General features: G+C 42.3%; 1 protein-coding gene and 1 long non-coding RNA gene across 5 annotated transcripts in view; one reads left to right on the forward strand and one right to left on the reverse strand.

Annotated features, from left to right (window-relative positions):
- The window catches only part of LOC115111193 (nuclear receptor corepressor 2-like), a 178,232-nt gene extending 165,025 nt beyond the window's left edge, over positions 1 to 13,207 (reverse strand). Inside the window, 1 exon segment of the mRNA XM_065011528.1 lies at positions 13,013 to 13,207. The gene's annotated coding sequence lies outside the window, so the exon portion shown is untranslated.
- The window catches only part of LOC115111022 (uncharacterized), a 71,142-nt gene that overhangs the window by 20,657 nt on the left and 29,960 nt on the right, over positions 1 to 20,525 (forward strand). The gene's annotated exons all lie outside the window — the stretch shown is intronic.

Genomic DNA, 20,525 nt, shown 5'->3' on the forward strand with positions numbered 1-20,525 from the left:
ATGGAGGTAGTTTTGGGCCAACAAAAATAAGGGGTTAAATGTATACAAAAAAAACTAAAATACAGTATTTCCTGAGCTTTCTTATACACTACATATCCAAAAGTATGTGGACACCCCTTCAAATTAGTGGATTCAGACACACCCGTTGCTAAGGTGTATAAAATCGAGCACACCTCCATGCAATCTCCATAGACAAACATCCACAGTAGAATGGCCTTACTGAAGAGCACCGTCATAGGATGTCAGCTTTCCAACAAGTCAGTTCGTCAAATTTCGGACCTGCTAGAGCTGGCCTGGTCAACTGTAAGTGCCGTTATTGTGGAGTGGAAACATCTAGGAGCAACACCGGCTCAGCCGCTTAGTGGTAGGCCAAACAATCTCATAGAACGGTGAGTGCTGAAGCGCATAAAAATCGTCTGTCCTCGGTTGCAACACTCACTACCAAACGTACTTAATAATTCAGCTCAGTCAAATAAAAATGGAATTGATTCAGTTTATGGAATTCTAAAGGGGAAAAATGGGAATCACCTGACATGAAGCCTTACACGCCTGCCCCCTGGGCTGTGTTCCTCATTCACAGTAGCAGCAGAGTAGAACCTCCCAGGCCATGCCAGAGGCAGTCAGTCCCCTCCCAGGCAGCACACAGCTACAACGCATAGTGGTTTGGAAAACGACGTGTATAGTCTGCCCTGCTGTGACATCATGTAGAAATGTTGTACACCCCCCTTCTCCACTGCTTTTCCTCTAAACAATGTCTGCTGCTATTTGAGGAATATGCCAATTTCAAAAGCAGGCCACAACAGCTCTTGTCATAAGGTACTGTACATTCCAGTGGTGTTCTGGTTTAGAGCTTGTGGTGACACTTACGGAAATGGACACACCGGTATTCAACATAGGCCTATGCAAACTGAGGAATTGTGAATTGACATCTAAAAGTCCGATTTTTTTCTAAGGCAATAAATAATGTGATTTTTGATGAGAAGGTCTTGCAGTTTGTTCACAAAAGGTATCACACATTTATCTGAAGATTTCCTACCCTTCCAAAGTGGACAACGGAATTGTATGCTAACTATCCCCTCATCTAGTTTCAGAATGGCCTTCTGTTGCATAATGCTAGCAATACTGGAACTAGTACTAAAACTGTTTGTCACCGTCTCCCTCGGGCCTGACACTGAGCACAGGATAATCTCTGCCCCCATTACCCTGTTAGACAAGAGAGGAGATATCTCCTCACACGTAGGGCTGTGGATGGTCATGGAATGTTGTATGACGGTAATTGGAAATCCAAATGTCCGTGGTCTCAGTAATAACAGATAGAGTAGAAAAAATATATATACACTGCTCAAAAAAATAAAGGGAACACGTAAACAACACAATGTAACTCCAAGTCAATCACACTTCTGTGAAATCAAACTGTCCACTTAGGAAGCAACACTGATTGACAATACATTTCACATGCTGTTGTGCAAATGGAATAGACAACATGTGGAAATTATAGGCAATTAGCAAGACACCCCCAATAAAGGAGTGGTTCTGCAGGTGGTAACCACAGGCCACTTCTCAGTTCCTATGCTTCCTGGCTGATGTTTTGGTCACTTTTGAATGCTGGCGGTGCATTCACTCTAGTGGTAGCATGACGGTGTCTACAACCCACACAAGTGGCTCAGGTAGTGCAGCTCATCCAGGATGGCACATCAATCAGAGCTGTGGCAAGAAGGTTTGCTGTGTCTGTCAGCGTAGTGTCAAGAGCATGGAGGCGCTACCAGGAGACAGGCCAGTACATCAGGAGACGTGGAGGAGGCCGTAGGAGGGCAACAACCCAGCAGAAGGACCGCTACCGCCACCTTTGTGCAAGGAGTAGCAGGAGGAGCACTGCCAGAGCCATGCAAAATTACCTCCAGCAGGCCACAGATGTGCATGTGTCTGCTCAAACGGACAGAAACAGACTCCATGGGGGTGGTATGTCCACCAAGGTGGGGGTTGTGCTTACAGCCCAACACCGTGCAGGACGTTTGGTATTTGCAAAGAGAACACCAAGATTGGCAAATTCGCCACTGGCGCCCTGTGCTCTTCACAGATGAAAGCAGGTTCACACACTGAGCACGTGACAGAGTCTGGAGACGCCGTGGAGAACGTTCTGCTGCCTGCAATATCCTCCAGCATGACCGGTTTGGCGGTGGGTCAGTCATGGTGTGGGGTGGCATTTCTTTGGGGGGCCGCACAGCCCTCCATGTGCTTTCCAGAGGTAGCCTGACTGCCATTAGGTACCGAGATGAGATCCTCAGACCCCTTGTGAGACCATATGCTGGTGCGGTTGGCCCTGAATTCCTCCTAATGCAAGACAATGCTAGACCTCATGTGGCTGGAGTGTGTCAGTAGTTCCTGCAAGAGGAAGGCATTGATGCTATGGACTGGCCCGCCCGTTCCCCAGACTTGAATCCAATTGAGCACATCTGGGACATCATGTCTCGCTCCATCCACCAACGCCACGTTGCACCACAGACTGTCCAGGAGTTGGCGGATGCTTTAGTCCAGGTCTGGGAGGAGATCCCTCAGGAGACCATCCGCCACCTCATCAGGAGCATGCCCAGGCGTTGTAGGGAGGTCATACAGGCACGTGGAGGCCACACACACTACTGAGCCTCATTTTGACTTGTTTTAAGGACATTACATCAAAGTTGGAACAGCCTGTAGTGTGGTTTTCCACTTTAATTTTGAGTGTCTCTCCAAATCCAGACCTCCATGGGTTGATAAATTTGATTTCCATTGATAATTTTTGTGGGATTTTTTTGTCAGCACATTCAACTATGTAAAGAAAAAAGTATTTAATAAGAATATTTCATTCATTCAGATCTAGGATGTGTTATTTTAGTGTTCCCTTTATTTTTTTGAGCAGTGTATATAAAAAAATGCATCCTACATTACCATGGAAATTATTGCATCGCAAAACCAGGCTGCCATTGCACGTGTACCCATGAGTTTACTAGTCATATTGCCAGGGTTAGATGTTCCAAGTAGGGCTGGCCGATATGGCCAAAGTATCATATCACAATATTTGTAACATTTGTGACGGTATGATTGTATTTAATGTTTTTGAATAATAAAAGTTCTACATTTCCTTTATGAGTTGTGCATGACCTTAGGATGACATTCTCCATTCTGATTGATTACACAGTATAAAACAAACTTCAACCAAAAGTTGATCCCGGCTTTAGATCATTTCCAGACTGCCACGTAGGGCTGCATGATATTGGCTACATTAAATGTTCTTACTTCATGTAGCTAACATATTCACACTTTGCCTATTCCTCTCTGATTTATAATATACTGTTTCACAAACAACATGCTGATTTAGGCCTACACCAGCACTGGTATCAGTATTAGCTAGCTATGTTTGCTATTACTCAATACATTTATTAGCTAGCCAGCTAACTACACTGGGCAAAAGTATAAACACAACATGTAAAGTGTTGGTCCCATGTTTCATGAGCTGAGATAAAATATCCTAGCAATTTTCTACACGCACAAACAGCTTATTTCTGTCATATTTTGTCCACAAATTTGTTTACATCCCTGTTAGAGCATTTCTCCTTTGCCAAGATAATCCATTCACCTGACAGGTGTGGCATATCAAGAAGCTGATTAAGAAGCATGATCATTACACAGGTGCACCTTGTGCCGGGGACAATAAAAGGCCAGTATAAAATGTGCAGTTGTGTCACACAACACAAAGCCAGAGATGCCTAAAATTTTGAGGGAGCATGCAATTGGCATGGTGACTGCAGGAATGTCCACCAGAGCGGTTGCCATAAAATGTCGTCTTAATTTCTCTACCATAAGCCGCCTCCAACATAGTTTTAGAGAATTTGGCAGTATGTCCAACCGGCCTCACAACCACAGATGATGTGTAACCACGCCAGCCCGGAACCTCCACATCCAGCTTATTCACCTGCGGAATGGTCTTAGACCAGCCACATGATGAAACTGTGGGTTTGCAGAACTGGAGAATTTCTGCACAAACTGTCAGAAACCAGGCTCAGGGAAGCCAATCTGTGTGCTCATCGTCCTCACCAGGGTCTTGACCAGACTGCAGCTCAGTGTCGTAACCAACTTCACTGGGCAAATGCTCACCTTCGATGGCCACTGGCACACTGGAGATGTGTGCTCTTCACAGATGAAACCCAGTTCTAACTGTACCGGGCAGATGACAGACAGCATGTTTGGCGTTGTGTGGGCGGGCAGTTTGCTGATGTCAACGTTGTGAACAGAGTGCCCCATGGTGGCGGTGGGGTTATGGTATGGGCAGGCATAAGCTACGGACAAGGAACACAGTTGCATTTTATTAACGGCAATTTGAATGCACAGAGATACTATGATTTGATCCTGAAGCCTATTGTCATGCCATTCATCCGCCGCCATCACCTCATGTTTCAGCATGATAATGGACATCCCCATGTCACAAGGATCTGTACAAAATTCCTGGAAGCTGAAAATATCCCAGTTCTTCCATGGCCTGCATACTCACCCATTGAGCATGTTTAGTATTGTTCTGGATCGACAGTGTGTTCCAGTTCCCGCCAATATCCAGGGGGACAACATTCCACAGACCACAATCACCAGCCTGATCAACTCTATGTTGAAGGAGATGTGTTACGCTGCATGAGGCAAATGGTGGTTACACCATTTCTGATTGACTATTGACCTAATTGAGGTTCCCTTTCTCCTCATTCTTCTTAGACAACAAGGAAAGGGATGTTTTCTCATCTCCTCATTCATGTTGCTGCCTCCGCCACATTGTTCTCAACACCAATATGCTGGTTAACTTAGCAATTATGCACATAGCAACATGGTCGAGGTAAAGGCGCCAATTCAACAGCGCACTGATGTGTTTCAGAACCATGGACAGCGACCACTATCCAACACGGGAGAAAGTGCATTGGTTAAAAATGTACATTATTTTTTATTAGTGTTACACCATTGTTCATATGTAATATAACCATATACAATTTCGGTAACACGTCTTAGACTGACGGACTGTGCCATCCCCACGGCCTCCACAGTGGATCAGTCCACTCAGATAGGCCCGAATCATACAGGTGTCTGTCTTGTACACCATGATATTTTTGTATTTTATTTTTTGTTACTGCTCAGCTTAAGAAATCTCAGGTTGACCAACAGCCTATCGACCAAACAATTGACCAGTCGACTAAATGGGATCAGCCCTAATAAAGCCTCATTCCTACAGAACTGTTTTTATTAGGTTAACTTAACATTTTAAACTCATGTTTAAAAGAAAAGTCTGTGTGGTGGATCTCAGCTTGCTTTTTGTCTACGAAAGTGATCTTGACACAGAAAAGGTTGGTGACCACTGGGCTAGAGCTAGCAATGAGTAGGTGGTGCAGGGACGTGGCTCTTGCACTCACTAAGGGGACACCAGCTGTGATAATAAACTTGATCTTCTCTCGATCAGTAGATGTCATGAGACACATTTCAGTACCAAAAGTAACAAAAATTCTAGTACAAAACGGTTTTACATATAATAGTATCAGAAATACCTACAGCACATTTGGAAAGTATTCAGAACACTTGCCCTTTTCCACATTTTGTTGATGCAACTTTGTTCTAAAATTGATTAAATTGTCTTCCCCCCCATTAACCTACACACAATACCCAATGAAGCAAAAACAATTGACATTTTGGCAAATTTATTTTAAAAAATTCAAACTGAAAAACTGAGCTTTACATAAGCATTCAAACCCTTACTCAGTACTTTGCACCTTCTTGGGTATGACGTTACAAGCTTGGCACAGCTGTATTTGGGGAGTTTCTAACATTCTTCTCTGCAGATCCTCTCACGTTCTGTCAGGTTGGATGGGGAGCGTTGCTGCACAGCTATTTTCAGGTGTCTCCAGAGATGTTTGATTGGGTTCAAGTCCGGGCTCTGGCTGGGCCACTCAAGGACATTCAGTGACTTGTTCTGGAGCCACTCTTGCGTTGTCTTGGCTGTGTGCTTGGGGTCGTTGTCCTGTTGGAAGGTGAACCTTCACCCCAGTCTGAAGTCCTGAGCGCTCTAGAGCAGGTATTCATCAAAGATTTCTCTGTACCTTTCCCCATTCATCTTTCCCTCTCCTGTCTAGTCTCCTACAACTTGACGCTGAAAAACATCCCCACAGGATGATGCTGCCAGCGCCGTGCTTTTCCAAATCATGTCAAATCAATTGAAATTACCATAGGTGGTCTCCAATCAAGTTGTAGACAGCTCAAGTATGATCAATGGAAACAGGATGCACCAAAACAGGATGAGTCTCATTGCAAAGGGTCTGAATACTTATAACTAATTTAAATTTCTGTTTTTATTTATAATACATTTGCAAAGATTTCTAAAAACCTGTTTTCACTTTGTCGTTATGGAGTATTCAATGTAGGGGAATGAAATTGAGGAGATTTTTTATATTTTTAAACCCATTTTAGAATAAGGCTGTATGTAACGTAACAAAATGTTGGAAAAGTCAAGAGGTCTGAGTACTTTCCGAACGCACTAAGTTTTGGTATACCTTGCAACACTACAAGCAAAGTGTTGTAGCAAACAATGAATTTCTTCAGTCAGCTGTTCTTCAATATTTGAATACAGGTCTTCATCCATAACCATCGGTGACAACAATTATAAGGAAATTGTGCCAGCCCTACTCACACGCATGGTTAAAACAGATATCAGGCCCGAACTGTGCAATGTAGTAGGGATTTGTAGATTCCAACAGGCCAATATTGTACACAGTGCAGTGCATAAAATTTGGTCGTGAACCACAATGACCATAATCCATTGCGCACCCACTTGTCCGGTCTTTGTGTTTCTTTCACACCTGCTAAGTAAAAGAGACAAAAGAATGCGCGATGGAGAGGGATAGAGAGCAGTTGCTTCGTACGACATCTCTACCTGAAAATACATTATCTAAGTGATTGATAGTTGGTATTCAGCAGTCATAAAAATATGCCTTATTTACTTTGAAGAACTACTAAAATAGTGATTTCACAGACAGCATAGGCAGAAGCTCTATAGAGATTAAATAATCAAATAAAACAATGTAATATACACAAGAACTGAAATATTTTAAAGTAATGTGATTAAATAATGGTTCATTAGTGATAAGCAGTAATGGGCAGTCACTACCACCAAGGGACTTTTATTACTTGTTTTATTGTTGTTACAGCATTCAACTCACATAGTGTATAGTGCTTAAAAAATACATCTTAATTAACTTAAATCGAAAAGCGAAATTGAACCGAAACAGAACAGACCTCAAAAAGCACTAATTAAAGCTGAAGTTGTAACGAGTCTGCAGACATTTAAATGGAGTCCCTGCTTTGCTCAGAGGACACGCAGCAGATAATTCTGTCAGTTATATGAAATGGTCCAATTTTGCACTGTCACTAAATATGATTATATTTATTTTACAGTTAAGGTGAAATCTTATAGTAAAACGATTAGAATGTTATTGTTACTATATTTAGCACAGCTCAGTGTTCAACACCATTGTGCCCTCAAAGCTCATCACTAAGCTAAGGACCCAGGGACTAAACACCTCCCTTTGCAACTGGATCCTGGACTTCCTGATGGGCTGCCCCCCAGGTAGTAAGGGTAGGCAACACATCTGCCACGCTGATCCTCAACACCAGGGCCCCTCAGGGTTGCGTGCTTAGTCCCCCCGCGTACCCCCTATTCACCCACGACTGCTTGGCCAAGCACAACTCCAACACCATCATTAAGTTTGCTGGCGACACACCAGTGGTAGGCCTAATCAAATGACCAACCGGATTATTTATATTGCCCCTGCCCCCCCCCCCCAAGAAAATACCTCGACTAACCTGCACATTGACTCGGTACCGGTACCCCCTGTATATAGCCTCGTTATTGTTGTAATCTTGTGTTACTGTTTATATTTTACTTTATTTAGCAAATATTTTCTTAACTCTATTTCTTGAACTGCATTGTTGGCTAAGGGCTTGTAAGCATTTCACTGTAAGGTCTACACCTGTTGTATTCGGCATATGTGACAAGTCAAATTAGATTTAGAAAGCATTTCAATCATTTCAAGCCTGATTCCCCCACGTTTCTTGAATAGTGGGGGGAAAATATGATCTTTCATCACTGTACTGTGTGCTTGTGTCCTCAAAAGTGACTCCAGCTCCGTAATTTATAACTACTTATCACAGAAATGTGAGATTTTAATATTTCTGACAGTATAAGCATTGCTATGTACTGTTTATGGCCCTCATGATAAATAATTACTTTTGGGTATGTCTATTTAGGAGGTAATCTACATTTATTAGGTTTTAAAGGAAGGCTAAACTACCTTTGATTAACAGCCGACTTGGTGAGCTCAATCCCTGCTTGGATCAGAGATCCTGTTTAATAGAGGAGCAAGACTGAACTGCACTTCAGAGAACAGAGTCACACTCAGAAAACCTCTATACCTTTAAGCTACAATAATAGAGGTTCTCCCACCTCAGTTTCTTGTCAGTCTTGAGCAGAGAAGCTTTCAATGATGCATCAATAAGCACAAAATATACAGGCTATTTAGGCTGCCACAGAGCATTATGGCTTTACTCAATTTATAGGAAGTGTTTGTAATATCCCTGACATACAATGATGCATAACACAATCAACTCAGAGGAAACCATTTCAAGGCATATTTCAGCCAATAGTAGATGAAACCACAGCTCTTTAATGAACTGTTCTCTATGCCAGGGCTCTCCAACCCTGTTCCTAGAGAGCAACCGTCCTGTAGGTGTTTTGCGCCAAACCCAATCTAGCGCACCTGATTCTAATAATTTACTCGTTGATAAGCTGAATCAGGTTAGTTACAACTGGGGTTGAAGTGAAAACCTACAAGAGGGTAGCTCTCCAGGAACAGGGTTGGAGTAAAAACCTACAAGAGGGTAGCTCACCAGGAACAGGGTTGGAGTGAAATCCTACTAGAGGGTAGCTCTCCGGGAACAGGGTTGGAGTGAAAACCTACAAGAGGGTAGCTCTCCAGGAACAGGGTTGGCAAGCCCTGCTCTAGACACTCTTGCAGTAATCAGAATTTGATATTCGATTGTAAGACGATTCCACAACAATATTATTTATCTAGACTATTTATTTTACTCAAAATGCCCATCAGAGTGGATTGACCTTGTTCAATAACCACTACCGGCATTTCATATTATTCAAATATACTCTGAATGGCATTTGGAGCTAATTTCCCTCAGGCCTTTTATTGTAATTAAACACTTGGCCTGGACTCTGGCATTTAATACCACAACAGAAAGTATGCACTTGACCTTATTAACTATGGTCTGAGCCTCAAAGGGCCAATAAAGAAATAAACATCTTAGCCCAATTTCATGCTCCCTCAAATTATGCTGACAGTGCAATTTCACGCTGTTTATATTAACCAATCAAGATGTGGTCAGATATGTAGAGCTAACTGTAAAAGAGGCTCATGTGTAGGCCTCTGATAGACCCCTTGTAAATGAATGTCAGTAACCCTTTTAACACTCAAATATGAGTTTGCTCTGCATTATGATTATGGCTCACCTACAGAGAGATTTACAGAGTCAGTTATTTTCTGACCATGGTAACTACTAGTAGTATGCCATAGTAGAGATTTGCAGGTTGACTGAGGTGAGTAATGTTAGGGTTAAGAAACTGCCCTAGCTCTATCGTGACATGAGATCTGCCTTTGTTCATTTTTTCATGAATTTCTCTGTGCAGCACAACTTTTACTTCTGTCCCAACTTTCAGACATGTAATAGAAAAGTAGGCAAGCAAGTAATTTGCAGGCAAACCAGAACATGTTCTATAGTTAGCTAGCCTTTCATCTGTGCTTATAGATTTTGTATAATATGTCAACAAAGCAGTTTGTTTCTTATAAAAGCACTCCAAATCGGCAAAATTGTGTAAAAGTTCTTTACAAGCCAGAATGATGAATAAAATTATACTTATAATGTACTCTACCAAGTTGTCTGTGCGGTTTGTCCTTCTGCTGCTCGACATTTGAGACAAAATATCCACAGGAAAGTATTGTTAAGCCAACTTTTTAGAGAGTGGGTAGGGATATTTAAGCAATAAGGCACAAGGAGGTGAGGATTTACAGATTGACTCCCGTGTACACCTGTGTCACGGCTGGGGTCCGCCCCTATATATATAGACCCCATGGCTGCAACAAATGTTCTCTTTCATTTACTCAGCGGGCGTCCATATGGTTTGAGGTACAAACTTTCTGAAGTTCGCTTGGTAAGACACTGGTAAGTGTAAAATCTCACGTGGAAGTATACTCACTAGAGCAGCTGGCCACGTGGCCAGCCCCTCCTCTTGAGTGCTCCACTCACTGCATGCGGTTGATCTGTGATTTGTCGTGCTTGTGTTTCGTTAGCATTACACGACGACTCTGTGTGCATTGATTAATACAGTGGGGCAAAAAAGTATTTAGTCAGCCACCAATTGTGCAAGTTCTCCCACTTAAAAATATGAGAGGCCTGTAATTTTCATCATAGGTACACTTCAACTATGACAGACAAAATTAGGGGGGAAAAATCCAGAAAATCACATTGTAGGATTATTAATGCATTTATTTGCAAATTATGGTGGAAAATAAGTATTTGGTCAATAACAAAAGTTTCTCAATACTTTGTTATATACCCTTTGATGGTAATGACAGAGGTCAAACGTTTTCTGTAAGTCTTCACAAGGTTTTCACACACTGTTGCTGGTATTTTGGCTCATTCCTCCATGCAGATCTCCTCTAGAGCAGTGATGTTTTGGGGCTGTTGCTGGGCAACACAGACTTTCAACTCCCTCCAAAGATGTTCTATGGGGTTGAGATCTGGAGACTGGCTAGGCCACTCCAGGATCTTGAAATGCCTCTTACGAAGCCACTCCTTCATTGCCCGGGCGGTGTGTTTGGGATCATTGTCATGCTGAAAGACCCAGCCACGTTTCATCTTCAATGCCCTTGCTGATGGAAGGAGGTTTTCACTCAAAATCTCAAGATACATGGCCCCATTCATTCTTTCCTTTACACGGATCAGTCGTCCTGGTCCCTTTGCAGAAAAACAGCCCCAAAGCATGATGTTTCCACCCCCATGCTTCACAGTAGGTATGGTGTTCTTTGGATGCAACTCAGCATTCTTTGTCCTCTAAACACGACGAGTTGAGTTTTTACCAAAAAGTTCCATTTTGGTTTCATCTGACCATATGACATTCTCCCAATCTTCTTCTGGATCATCCAAAAGCTCTCTAGCAAACTTCAGACGGGCCTGGACATGTACTGGCTTAAGCAGGGGGACACGTCTGGAACTACAGGATTTGAGTCCCTGGCGGCGTAGTGTGTTACTGATGGTAGGCTTTGTTACTTTGGTCCCAGCTCTCTGCAGGTCATTCACTAGGTCCCCCCGTGTGGTTCTGGGATTTTTGCTCACCGTTCTTGTGATCATTTTGACCCCACGGGTGAGATCTTGCGTGGAGCCCCAGATCGAGGGAGATTATCAATGGTCTTGTATGTCTTCCATTTCCTAATAATTGCTCCCACAGTTGATTTATTCAAACCAAGCTGCTTACCTATTGCAGATTCAGTCTTCCCAGCCTGGTGCAGGTCTACAATTTTGTTTCTGGTGTCCTTTGAATGCTCTTTGGTCTTGGCCATAGTGGAGTTTGGAGTGTGACTGTTTGAGGTTGTAGACATGTGTCTTTTATACTGATAACAAGTTCAAACAGGTGCCATTAATACAGGTAACGAGTGGAGGACAGAGGAGCCTCTTAAAGAAGAAGTTACAGGTCTGTGAGAGCCAGAAATCTTGCTTGTTTGTAGGTGACCAAATACTTATTTTCCACCTTCATTTGCAAATAAATTCATTAAAAATGGGCCAAAATACCAGCAACAGTGTGTGAAAACCTTGTGAAGACTTACAGAAAATGTTTGACCTTTGTTATTGCCAACAACAGGTATATAACAAAGTATTTATATAAACTTTTGTTATTGACCAAATACTTATTTTCCACCATCATTTGCAAATAAATTCATTAAAAATCCTACAATGTGATCTTCTGGATTTTTTTTCTCATTTTGTCTGTCATAGTTGAAGTGTACCTATGATGAAAATTTACAGGCCTCTCACATCATTTTAAGTGGGAGAACTTGCACAATTGGTGGCTGACTAAATACTTTTTTGCCCCACTGTACATACCCCAGCTCTCTAAAAAGTCAGGTAAACAATACCTTCCCTTGGATATTTTGTCTCAAATTTCGTGCATAAGGACAAACCGCACATACAGCCGGTAGAGTACGTTTACATGTCATTCTATTCAGATTTACACGATTGTCTCACTCAGGCTAACGTTAGTTATACCAATTAAGTGTACATTACAGCCTGACTAATCAGACTAAGAGGATCCCCCACGTCAACAACAACCAACGTGTATCAAGAGCGGAGTGTTGACAAGCTTATGACACAAATCAATGAATGTCTGGTATACTAGGCGTTGCTAACTAGCTAACTGATTAAGTGTGGCCATTGCCCACTATATAGTTAGCCAAATGGATAAAATATATTACGAAGACACGTGCATTTTAGGAGATGCCAGGTTGGTGACTAACACTTACCAGTTAGCTTGCTAACGAACATGTCTAGGTAGCGAACGTTAATGGTTTCCTGTCTTATGACAAGGTGTAGCAAGTCATCAAGTTAGATCAACCAAGTTATCGAGAAAAGGCTCGCTATACAATCCAGTACATAGAACTATTTATGCCAATTAACTAGCCAGCTAACATTATTTGTATGACAACGTCAGCTAGCTAGTTAGCTGTTAGCTAGCACTGTTTAGCGCTGTGTTAGCTAACTGACTCGAATCTATCCTAACAAATGATACTGGTTTGGCTACGGACGGTAGCTAGCTGTAGCGTGTCAACCTTAGCACCAGTACGGGTGATAAGCTAACGTTAGCTAACAAATACCGTGATGAGTGTTATCTTACCGTATTATTCCAATCTTTGTATGTTGTTTCTAATGTTGTACTAGTTTCCGTTTTGGTAGGGCTTTGTTTTTCCAGAAATAATCCACACGAAATAAGAGTTTTCGTTCTCATTTACTCCACTCCTTTCTAACATTACTTGCGGCAAATGTCGCGTCTACTCTCCCGGAGAATGGTGCCGAAACGCCTCTCTTGATTCAGCTCTTTCGATAGGTCGCATGTTCTCGCGCTCTCTTGCTCTTTCCTCTCACTCAAGCCCACTCATTCAATCAGCCAAGTAAGCATTTTCCATATTTAGTGTTTCTCTAGTGTACCTCTACATCTGTGCTGTTTGCTGCCCAGACGGGGAACAAGCTGTGAATACTGTGACTAACATTGAACAATAGTATTTGGGAGATCACAGCATCCCATGCTGTTAAGCAGATGATGTAGTGAAGGCCAGTGCCCTGTTAATGATCGGAAACCGTTCTCCTCTGGATCATCTGGACCTGCCCTGCCCCTGAACCACCACATAGTCTCCTTCTAAACATCTAACAGAAAATACACACATAAATTACAATTGAGGAACTTCAGATTTTAGAGAATTTCCCAGCAAGAGAGTGAGTTTGACCCTTAAAAACAAAATCCCAGAAAATATTATTCACCTATTAAGCCTAGATTTGGCATAGCCTACATTAATAAATTGTCCTATTTCCATTCTCAGATTTGAATGATGTCATACAGTTTAAAAAAGGTAACATTATTCTCTCTGACTATACTTGTTTTTGTCACATTGGGAGAAAGATGTTTTATCTTATCATTTCAGCTTCAGCGTGCTGCTCCATGATGTCAGATGAGATTCCTTTTTCTTTCCTGTGTTTTTCTTTCTGCGCTGTGGTTTGGGAGACCCTGTCTAACAACCACCATAACCAACATCTCTCCATCCACCCATCACAGAGCAGGAAAGAGCTCTGTTTACTTCAGCTGGGCTTTCTGGACCCTGGCAGTATGGCTCACTAATCTATCTCCATCTTTGCAATGCCCAATTAGTCAGCTCAATGATAAAGTACAAAGTGTTTTCAGTTGCCAGTTTTTATGTCCACAGCTGTGCTTCATCAGGAGCAGCAATCCCCCACCCGCAGTGTTAACCTTGTGTTTAGACAAAGTCTTAAAGGCTTTCAATGGTTTTCAGTATCATACTTATTTGACCCTTTCTGATGAATGTAATATACACTACATATTGCATAATAAATAGCAAAGAGGTTCATTAAAAGGCACAATCAAATGAAACCTGTTCATTGTTATTGTTATACTTGTTTATTACAACAGCGGCACAAATAATAGAGACTACAGTAATCATTTACAACCTGCCTTGGAGGGAGCCAATATATTTTTGCTGTTTTATTTTCAGAAAAGTAAAGTAAAAACTAGTGTGAGTAGTGGTTACATTTCAAGATAAAAGCACCTTCTCTCAATATGACTCCACCAGCTCCACCGACTGGAAATATGAATTTCAAAGCTACTCCTTTAATAGATGCACCGAAGACAGTCATTAAGCAAATCAAATAAATGATAAACAAGTGAAAATACCTGGGAAAAAGAAAGGGAGGATGAATGAATGTGTTGAGCAGAGAAGCTCTCGGTAGAGAAACTGGCAACTGGAGTTTACTAGGTTAATTGAGCCCCCCTTTGCAGAAGATCAGCTTTGATATCAAACCACCTCTTGTCAAACTGTCACCCGCTGTAATGGATGGCCATTTCATTGTGTTATACTTCTTCTATGGTCAATTGTATTGTGTTATAATGCAGTATTTCCTGCATCATAACAGTTGTGAATGAGACCTTGATGATTGATGCACTACGTTTTATTTTCACCCTCTACATATCCATCACCATGTTTAAATCTGCATTATCACTTATACTGATCAAAATATACTGATATACAGTAAATAACATGTGAGAATGTTGTCAATTGTATTATAATGGTTTCCATGGACTGGGAAGTCAGCTTTTAAAAAATACTATAAAACTAGCAGTTAGCTATTTGTACTCATCTTGTCAAGGCCAAGCCAATGTACTACAATAGTAATTCAAATTTGAAGCAATATCAAATATATTCTCATATCGTTATGAAGTCCCTTAAGAAGTCATGTGGCTCAGCTTGAATGTGATTTTTAAATGAAGGTGATGGAATCTTTGTGGCATCTACTTCTATATATAGCATCAATATAATTACATGCCAGGTTCTTGCTTGGACTGTGATGTACATTTCAGGCCCAGACATAATTCATTCTGCCAGTCCTGGCATTTATTATAGTCACAACAGAGCTCAGGTCAAGCATTCTGGGAGAATTATCTTTCCCCTCAGACTGAGACAAATAAAATTGTATTTGTCACAGGCACCAAAAACAACAGGTGTAGACTTTTCGGTGAAATGCTTGCTTATGAGCCCTTTCCAACAATGCAGAGTAAAAATTCATAATAAAAGAAAAATAGCCTCGCTTCTGCTTCAGCGGACCATTTCTGTATTGAGTGCATCACTGGTACTTCCTGTTTGAGCTTTTGTTTGTAAAAGGAAGCAGGAGAATAAAGTCATGGTCAGATTTGCCGAAGGGAGGACGAGGGTTGTATGTATGTATGAATTTCTGTGGGTAGAATAAAGGTGGTCTAGAGTTTCAGTGCCCCCAGATGCGAAAGAGATGTGTTGGTAAAAGTGAGGTATAACGGTTTTAAGTCTCCCTGTTTTAAAGCCTCCACCCACCAGAAAACCTGCCTCTGTGTGAGCGGTTTCTTGTTTGTACATGGCCCTTTACAGTTTGTTGGGCCAAAGTGGTTTTGGCTTGTGGAGGAATGTAGACAGCCGTGATAATTACGGATGAGAACTTTCTTGGTAGACAAAAGGGTCTGCAGCTTAGTATGAAGTATTCTATATCAGGTGAGCAAAAGCTCCAGATTTCCTTCACACTGAAAGTAGTGCAGAAGTTGTTCATGAAGAGGCACACCTCCCCTTTGGACTTACTGGAGGCCCCGCCTTTGTCCGATCGTGCTGCTGCATGGAGAAACGACTGAGTTCTACACACAGAGTCATCCAGCCACGTCTCTGCAAGTAATATAATATTATAGCTTTTCAAGTCTTTCTGATAGGAGACTCTCGAACAAAGCTCATCTATCTTATTCTCCAGTCACTGGACATTTGCTAATAGAATGGAGGGGAGTGCCAGTCAATTTTCTCTTTGTCTCAGTTTCACCAGGTGACCGGCTCGTCTATGCCTGATGCATTTTGGTAGCCCATGAAACAAAGGAATGGGGCCCGGTATGAGCAAGGGTCTGAGTTGCAGTTGAAGTCTGATGTCTAGAAGTGCTTGGAAATCATATAATAGTATGAAATTCCTGTACAGAAAAAGTTAAGATGAACAAAAAAATAGCAATCTATAGCAATCTCAATGCTGTGCGTTACAGGGAAGACATCCTCCTCCCTCATCTGATACCCTTCCTGCAGGCTCATCTTAACATGACCCTCCAGCATGACAATGCCACCAGCCATACTGCTCGTTCTGTGCATGATTTCCTGCAAGACAGAAATGTCAGTGTTTTGCCATGACCAGCAAAGAGCCCGGAACTCAATCTCATTGAGCACGTCTGGGTCCTGTTGGATCGGAGGGTGAGGGCTTGGAAAGCCATAAATGTTGCACACTGCTGAAATTAACTCACAGTGCAATGAAGTGTATTTTTTTGATTGATAGAATAAATACAAACATTCACAGATATGACATAATATCTATTTGACACTATGAATTAGTTTCTCATGTATTTTGTACAGGGCTCAATACATCTGAAATCTCTTTATCAGTGTGTCTGTAGTGGTTGGTGTGACAGACATATTCACATTTGTTACAGGTCCAACTGAACCCCTGTAATGAAATTGGCAGCGTTGCTGGAGCTCTAATCAGTGAACCATCTGTTAGCTTGCATGTATCCCTCCAGAGCAAAACAGAGTGGAGCTTTTCTGGAGAGTTTCCAATATCGCAGTTGTGATGTTAATGTCCTACATGAATTGTTTAAATATCCAATCCCTCTTCCAAATGAAAAAAAAAACATGTTCGCAAACTATAATTCACTGTCTTTGATGTCATTGAATGTGCTTTGAGTTCAAGAGAGGACCTACAGTACAACATACAGTATATCTTATTGTTTTCAAATGGATTGGAGGTATTGGCAGTAACACTTGGAAAGAGAATGCAAACAATAAAACAACATGAAGTCATATGAGTGGAAGTTTGTGTGTGTGAGTGACATCTGGAGCAGACATGTCTCCTGGCTACAGAAACACAATGTCTGCATGACTTCCGTAATGGTCCAGGTGATCTCTAAAAGTTCTCTGGCCTCAGAACAAATAAATTCATAGAAATAGTGCAATATCATAGTTGAACTAGTGCTGAATTAAACTGATATTTATTTTATACTTCTCTATGTTTTGATTATGAATAAGTCATCCCAAACTAATATCTATGAAAGAGCAATATAATGACATGAGGAAAGAAGTCTTACTCTCACTTTCAGTCTAAATTAAATGTCTGGCATCAAAGGAAGCATGCACACACAGCACACACACAGCTTTGTTTTTGTCAAATTTCAGGACACACACACATCCGTATTGGGGCGTCCCGGAAGGAGGAGGAATATATCCTATTCAGCAGCTTCTGTCTGTGTCTGCTGACATCAAGGTCACAACTAACACAGCCCTGCTAGAGAGGGAGGCAAAGTACTCCACCATACAAGACTCAACCAAGCGCCTGTCGGCTTCCTGTACAAATGTTGATGCAGGAATACAGGGTACTCTGAGAGTAGAGCCACTGAGCCAGAATACAGAGTACAGTAGCAGCAGCCTTGGAAGAATCCACTGCCTGAACATTCACTATTTTCTATCATGGTTTAATCTTCTCACCCCTATCCTTCTATCACAGACAAAACAATAATGTATTGATTTCGTAATTGTCTCTGAATTGACGTATTTGTAGAGATTTCCACAGATAAATCATACTGATAAGCATTAATACATAAAGTGACGTATGATTACAATAGATACAGCAGTTATTAAAGAATATCATATGACAATTATGATCACAATTATGATGCCATAGCCCTCCTATAACTGAACTGGATACAGGAACAAAATGCACTACTGCCTTCTGGCTATCAGAAGATGTTATTTCAGTTTACATAATCAAAATCGACTTATGTTTGATTGTGTAAGAAAGCCTGTATGACACAATCAAAGAACAGCCTGTATATCCTATTTACAGTAAGACAGTGTTACCCAATCTCGGTCCTGGGGACCCCAAGGTCACAGGGGTCAGAGATGCTGGGTCATTAACACACAGGACTTGACCTTTAGCCTAGAAGCATTTTCTTTCAGCATTAATCTGAGTCAGCCAGCACTCAGCTCTGATAATGGCATGCTAATTAATTATGCTCTTTTGAGAAGCCTCAGCCATGCACCACCAGGAACAATGGTTGACTGGTTAACCCCTCACACGCTGGACTGCTCATTCACTCACTCACTCACTCACTCACTCACTCACTCACTCACTCACTCACTCACTCACTCACTCACTCACTCACTCACTCACTCACACACACACACACACATTTTAGTAATTTATCAGACGCTCTTATCTAGAGCGACTTACAGTTAGTGCATTCGTCTTAAGATAGGTAGGTGCGACAGCCACATATCTCTTTTTTATTTGTATTTCATTTTTTTTACCCCTTTTTTCTCCTCAATTTCGTGGTATCCAATTGGTAGTAGTTACAGTCTTGTCTCATCGCTGCAACTCCAGTACGGACTCGGGAGAGGCGAAGGTCGAGAGCCACGCGTCCTCTGAAACACAACCCAACCTAGCCGCACTGCTTCTTGACACAGCGCACATCCAACCCGGAAGCCAGCCGCACCAATGTGTCGGAGGAAACACTGTGCACCCGGCGACCTGGTCAGCGCGCACTGCGCCCGGCCGTCACAGGAGTTGCTAGTGCGCGATGAGACAAGGATATCCCTGCCGGCCAAACCCTCCCTAACCCGGACGACACTGGGCCAATTGTGCGTCGCCCCATGGACCTCCCGGTCACGGCCGGCTGCGACAGAGCCTGGGCTCGAACCCAGAATCTCTGGTGGCACAGCTAGACCACTGCGCCACCCGGGAGGCCACAACCACATATCTCAGTCAGAGGAAGTACATTTATCCTCAATAAAGCAGCTATCATCAAAGTCAAAGCTTGTAATAGGGGGTGTCAAGTGTTAGTTCACGAACGGCAAAACACACACACACACACACTTACACACATAACTTTGTGTAAAGTATAAGCATGTGTACAGATAATATCTGTAATACCAGCATGATTACATTAATTCATTACATTTTAATATCCCCCCAAAAATATCACACTTCCCTTTTATGATCTGCATGATTTACTGACAGGCAGGATCATTATCTAACATAGTTTTTTTAAAAGCTTTGTTTGGGTGTCCTAAGTAGAGCTTGTAACAATGTCATGTGTACTTTATGTCAGAGTACACAACAGAAGATGATTTATAAGCTCTCTGGAACATACCAATATACCTGTGTGAGTGTTTTAGCTGCACGTCAGTCATTCTCTCTCTCTTTCCCTCTCCCTCCATCTCCATATCTCTGTCTCTCTGTAATATACCCATTCATACATGTGTAGACTATACATGATATACCCAAAGGACTCCCACAGTCCCAGTTGATACATATGACATCAAATATCTCTGCTCTCGTCTCTGGTTAAATGTTGCCATAAAAATGGGAAGTGTCATGCTGAGGCAGAGCCGGGTAATGTATCATGTACATTGGGGGGGTGTCATTATGGTGGTGTGAGGGAACAGGCCCCACAGTAAAGGGCAGGGGTGTCATCCCTGGGATCATTGACTGTATTTATGGGTCTATATGCCCCGGGGGACTGGAAGGCAGAGCCCATTCCCCTCCTCTCCTTTTTCTTCCCCTGTCAGTGGCGTCTGGCTGTGGCATGTGTAACCATGATCACAGCCCTGCCTGTCTGGATGTGGCATGTGTAACCATGATCACAGCCCTGCCTGTCTGGCTGTGGCATGTGTAACCATGATCACAGCCCTGCCTGTCTGGATGTGGCATGTGTAACCATGATCACAGCCCTGCCTGTCTGGCTGTGGCATGTGTAACCATGATCACAGCCCTGCCTGTCTGGATGTGGCATGTGTAACCATGATCACAGCCCTGCCTGTCTGGATGTGGCATGTGTAACCATGATCACAGCCCTGCCTGTCTGGCTGTGGCATGTGTAACCATGATCACAGCTCTGCCTGTCTGGATGTGGCATGTGTAACCATGATCACAGCCCTGCCTGTCTGGATGTGGCATGTGTAACCATGATCACAGCCCTGCCTGTCTGGATGTGGCATGTGTAACCATGATCACAGCCCTGCTTGTCTGGCTGTGGCATGTGTAACCATGATCACAGCCCTGCCTGTCTGGCTATGGCA

This window comes from Oncorhynchus nerka, linkage group LG27 (genome assembly GCF_034236695.1).
Source record: "Oncorhynchus nerka isolate Pitt River linkage group LG27, Oner_Uvic_2.0, whole genome shotgun sequence".
NCBI classification, from domain to species: domain Eukaryota; kingdom Metazoa; phylum Chordata; class Actinopteri; order Salmoniformes; family Salmonidae; genus Oncorhynchus; species Oncorhynchus nerka.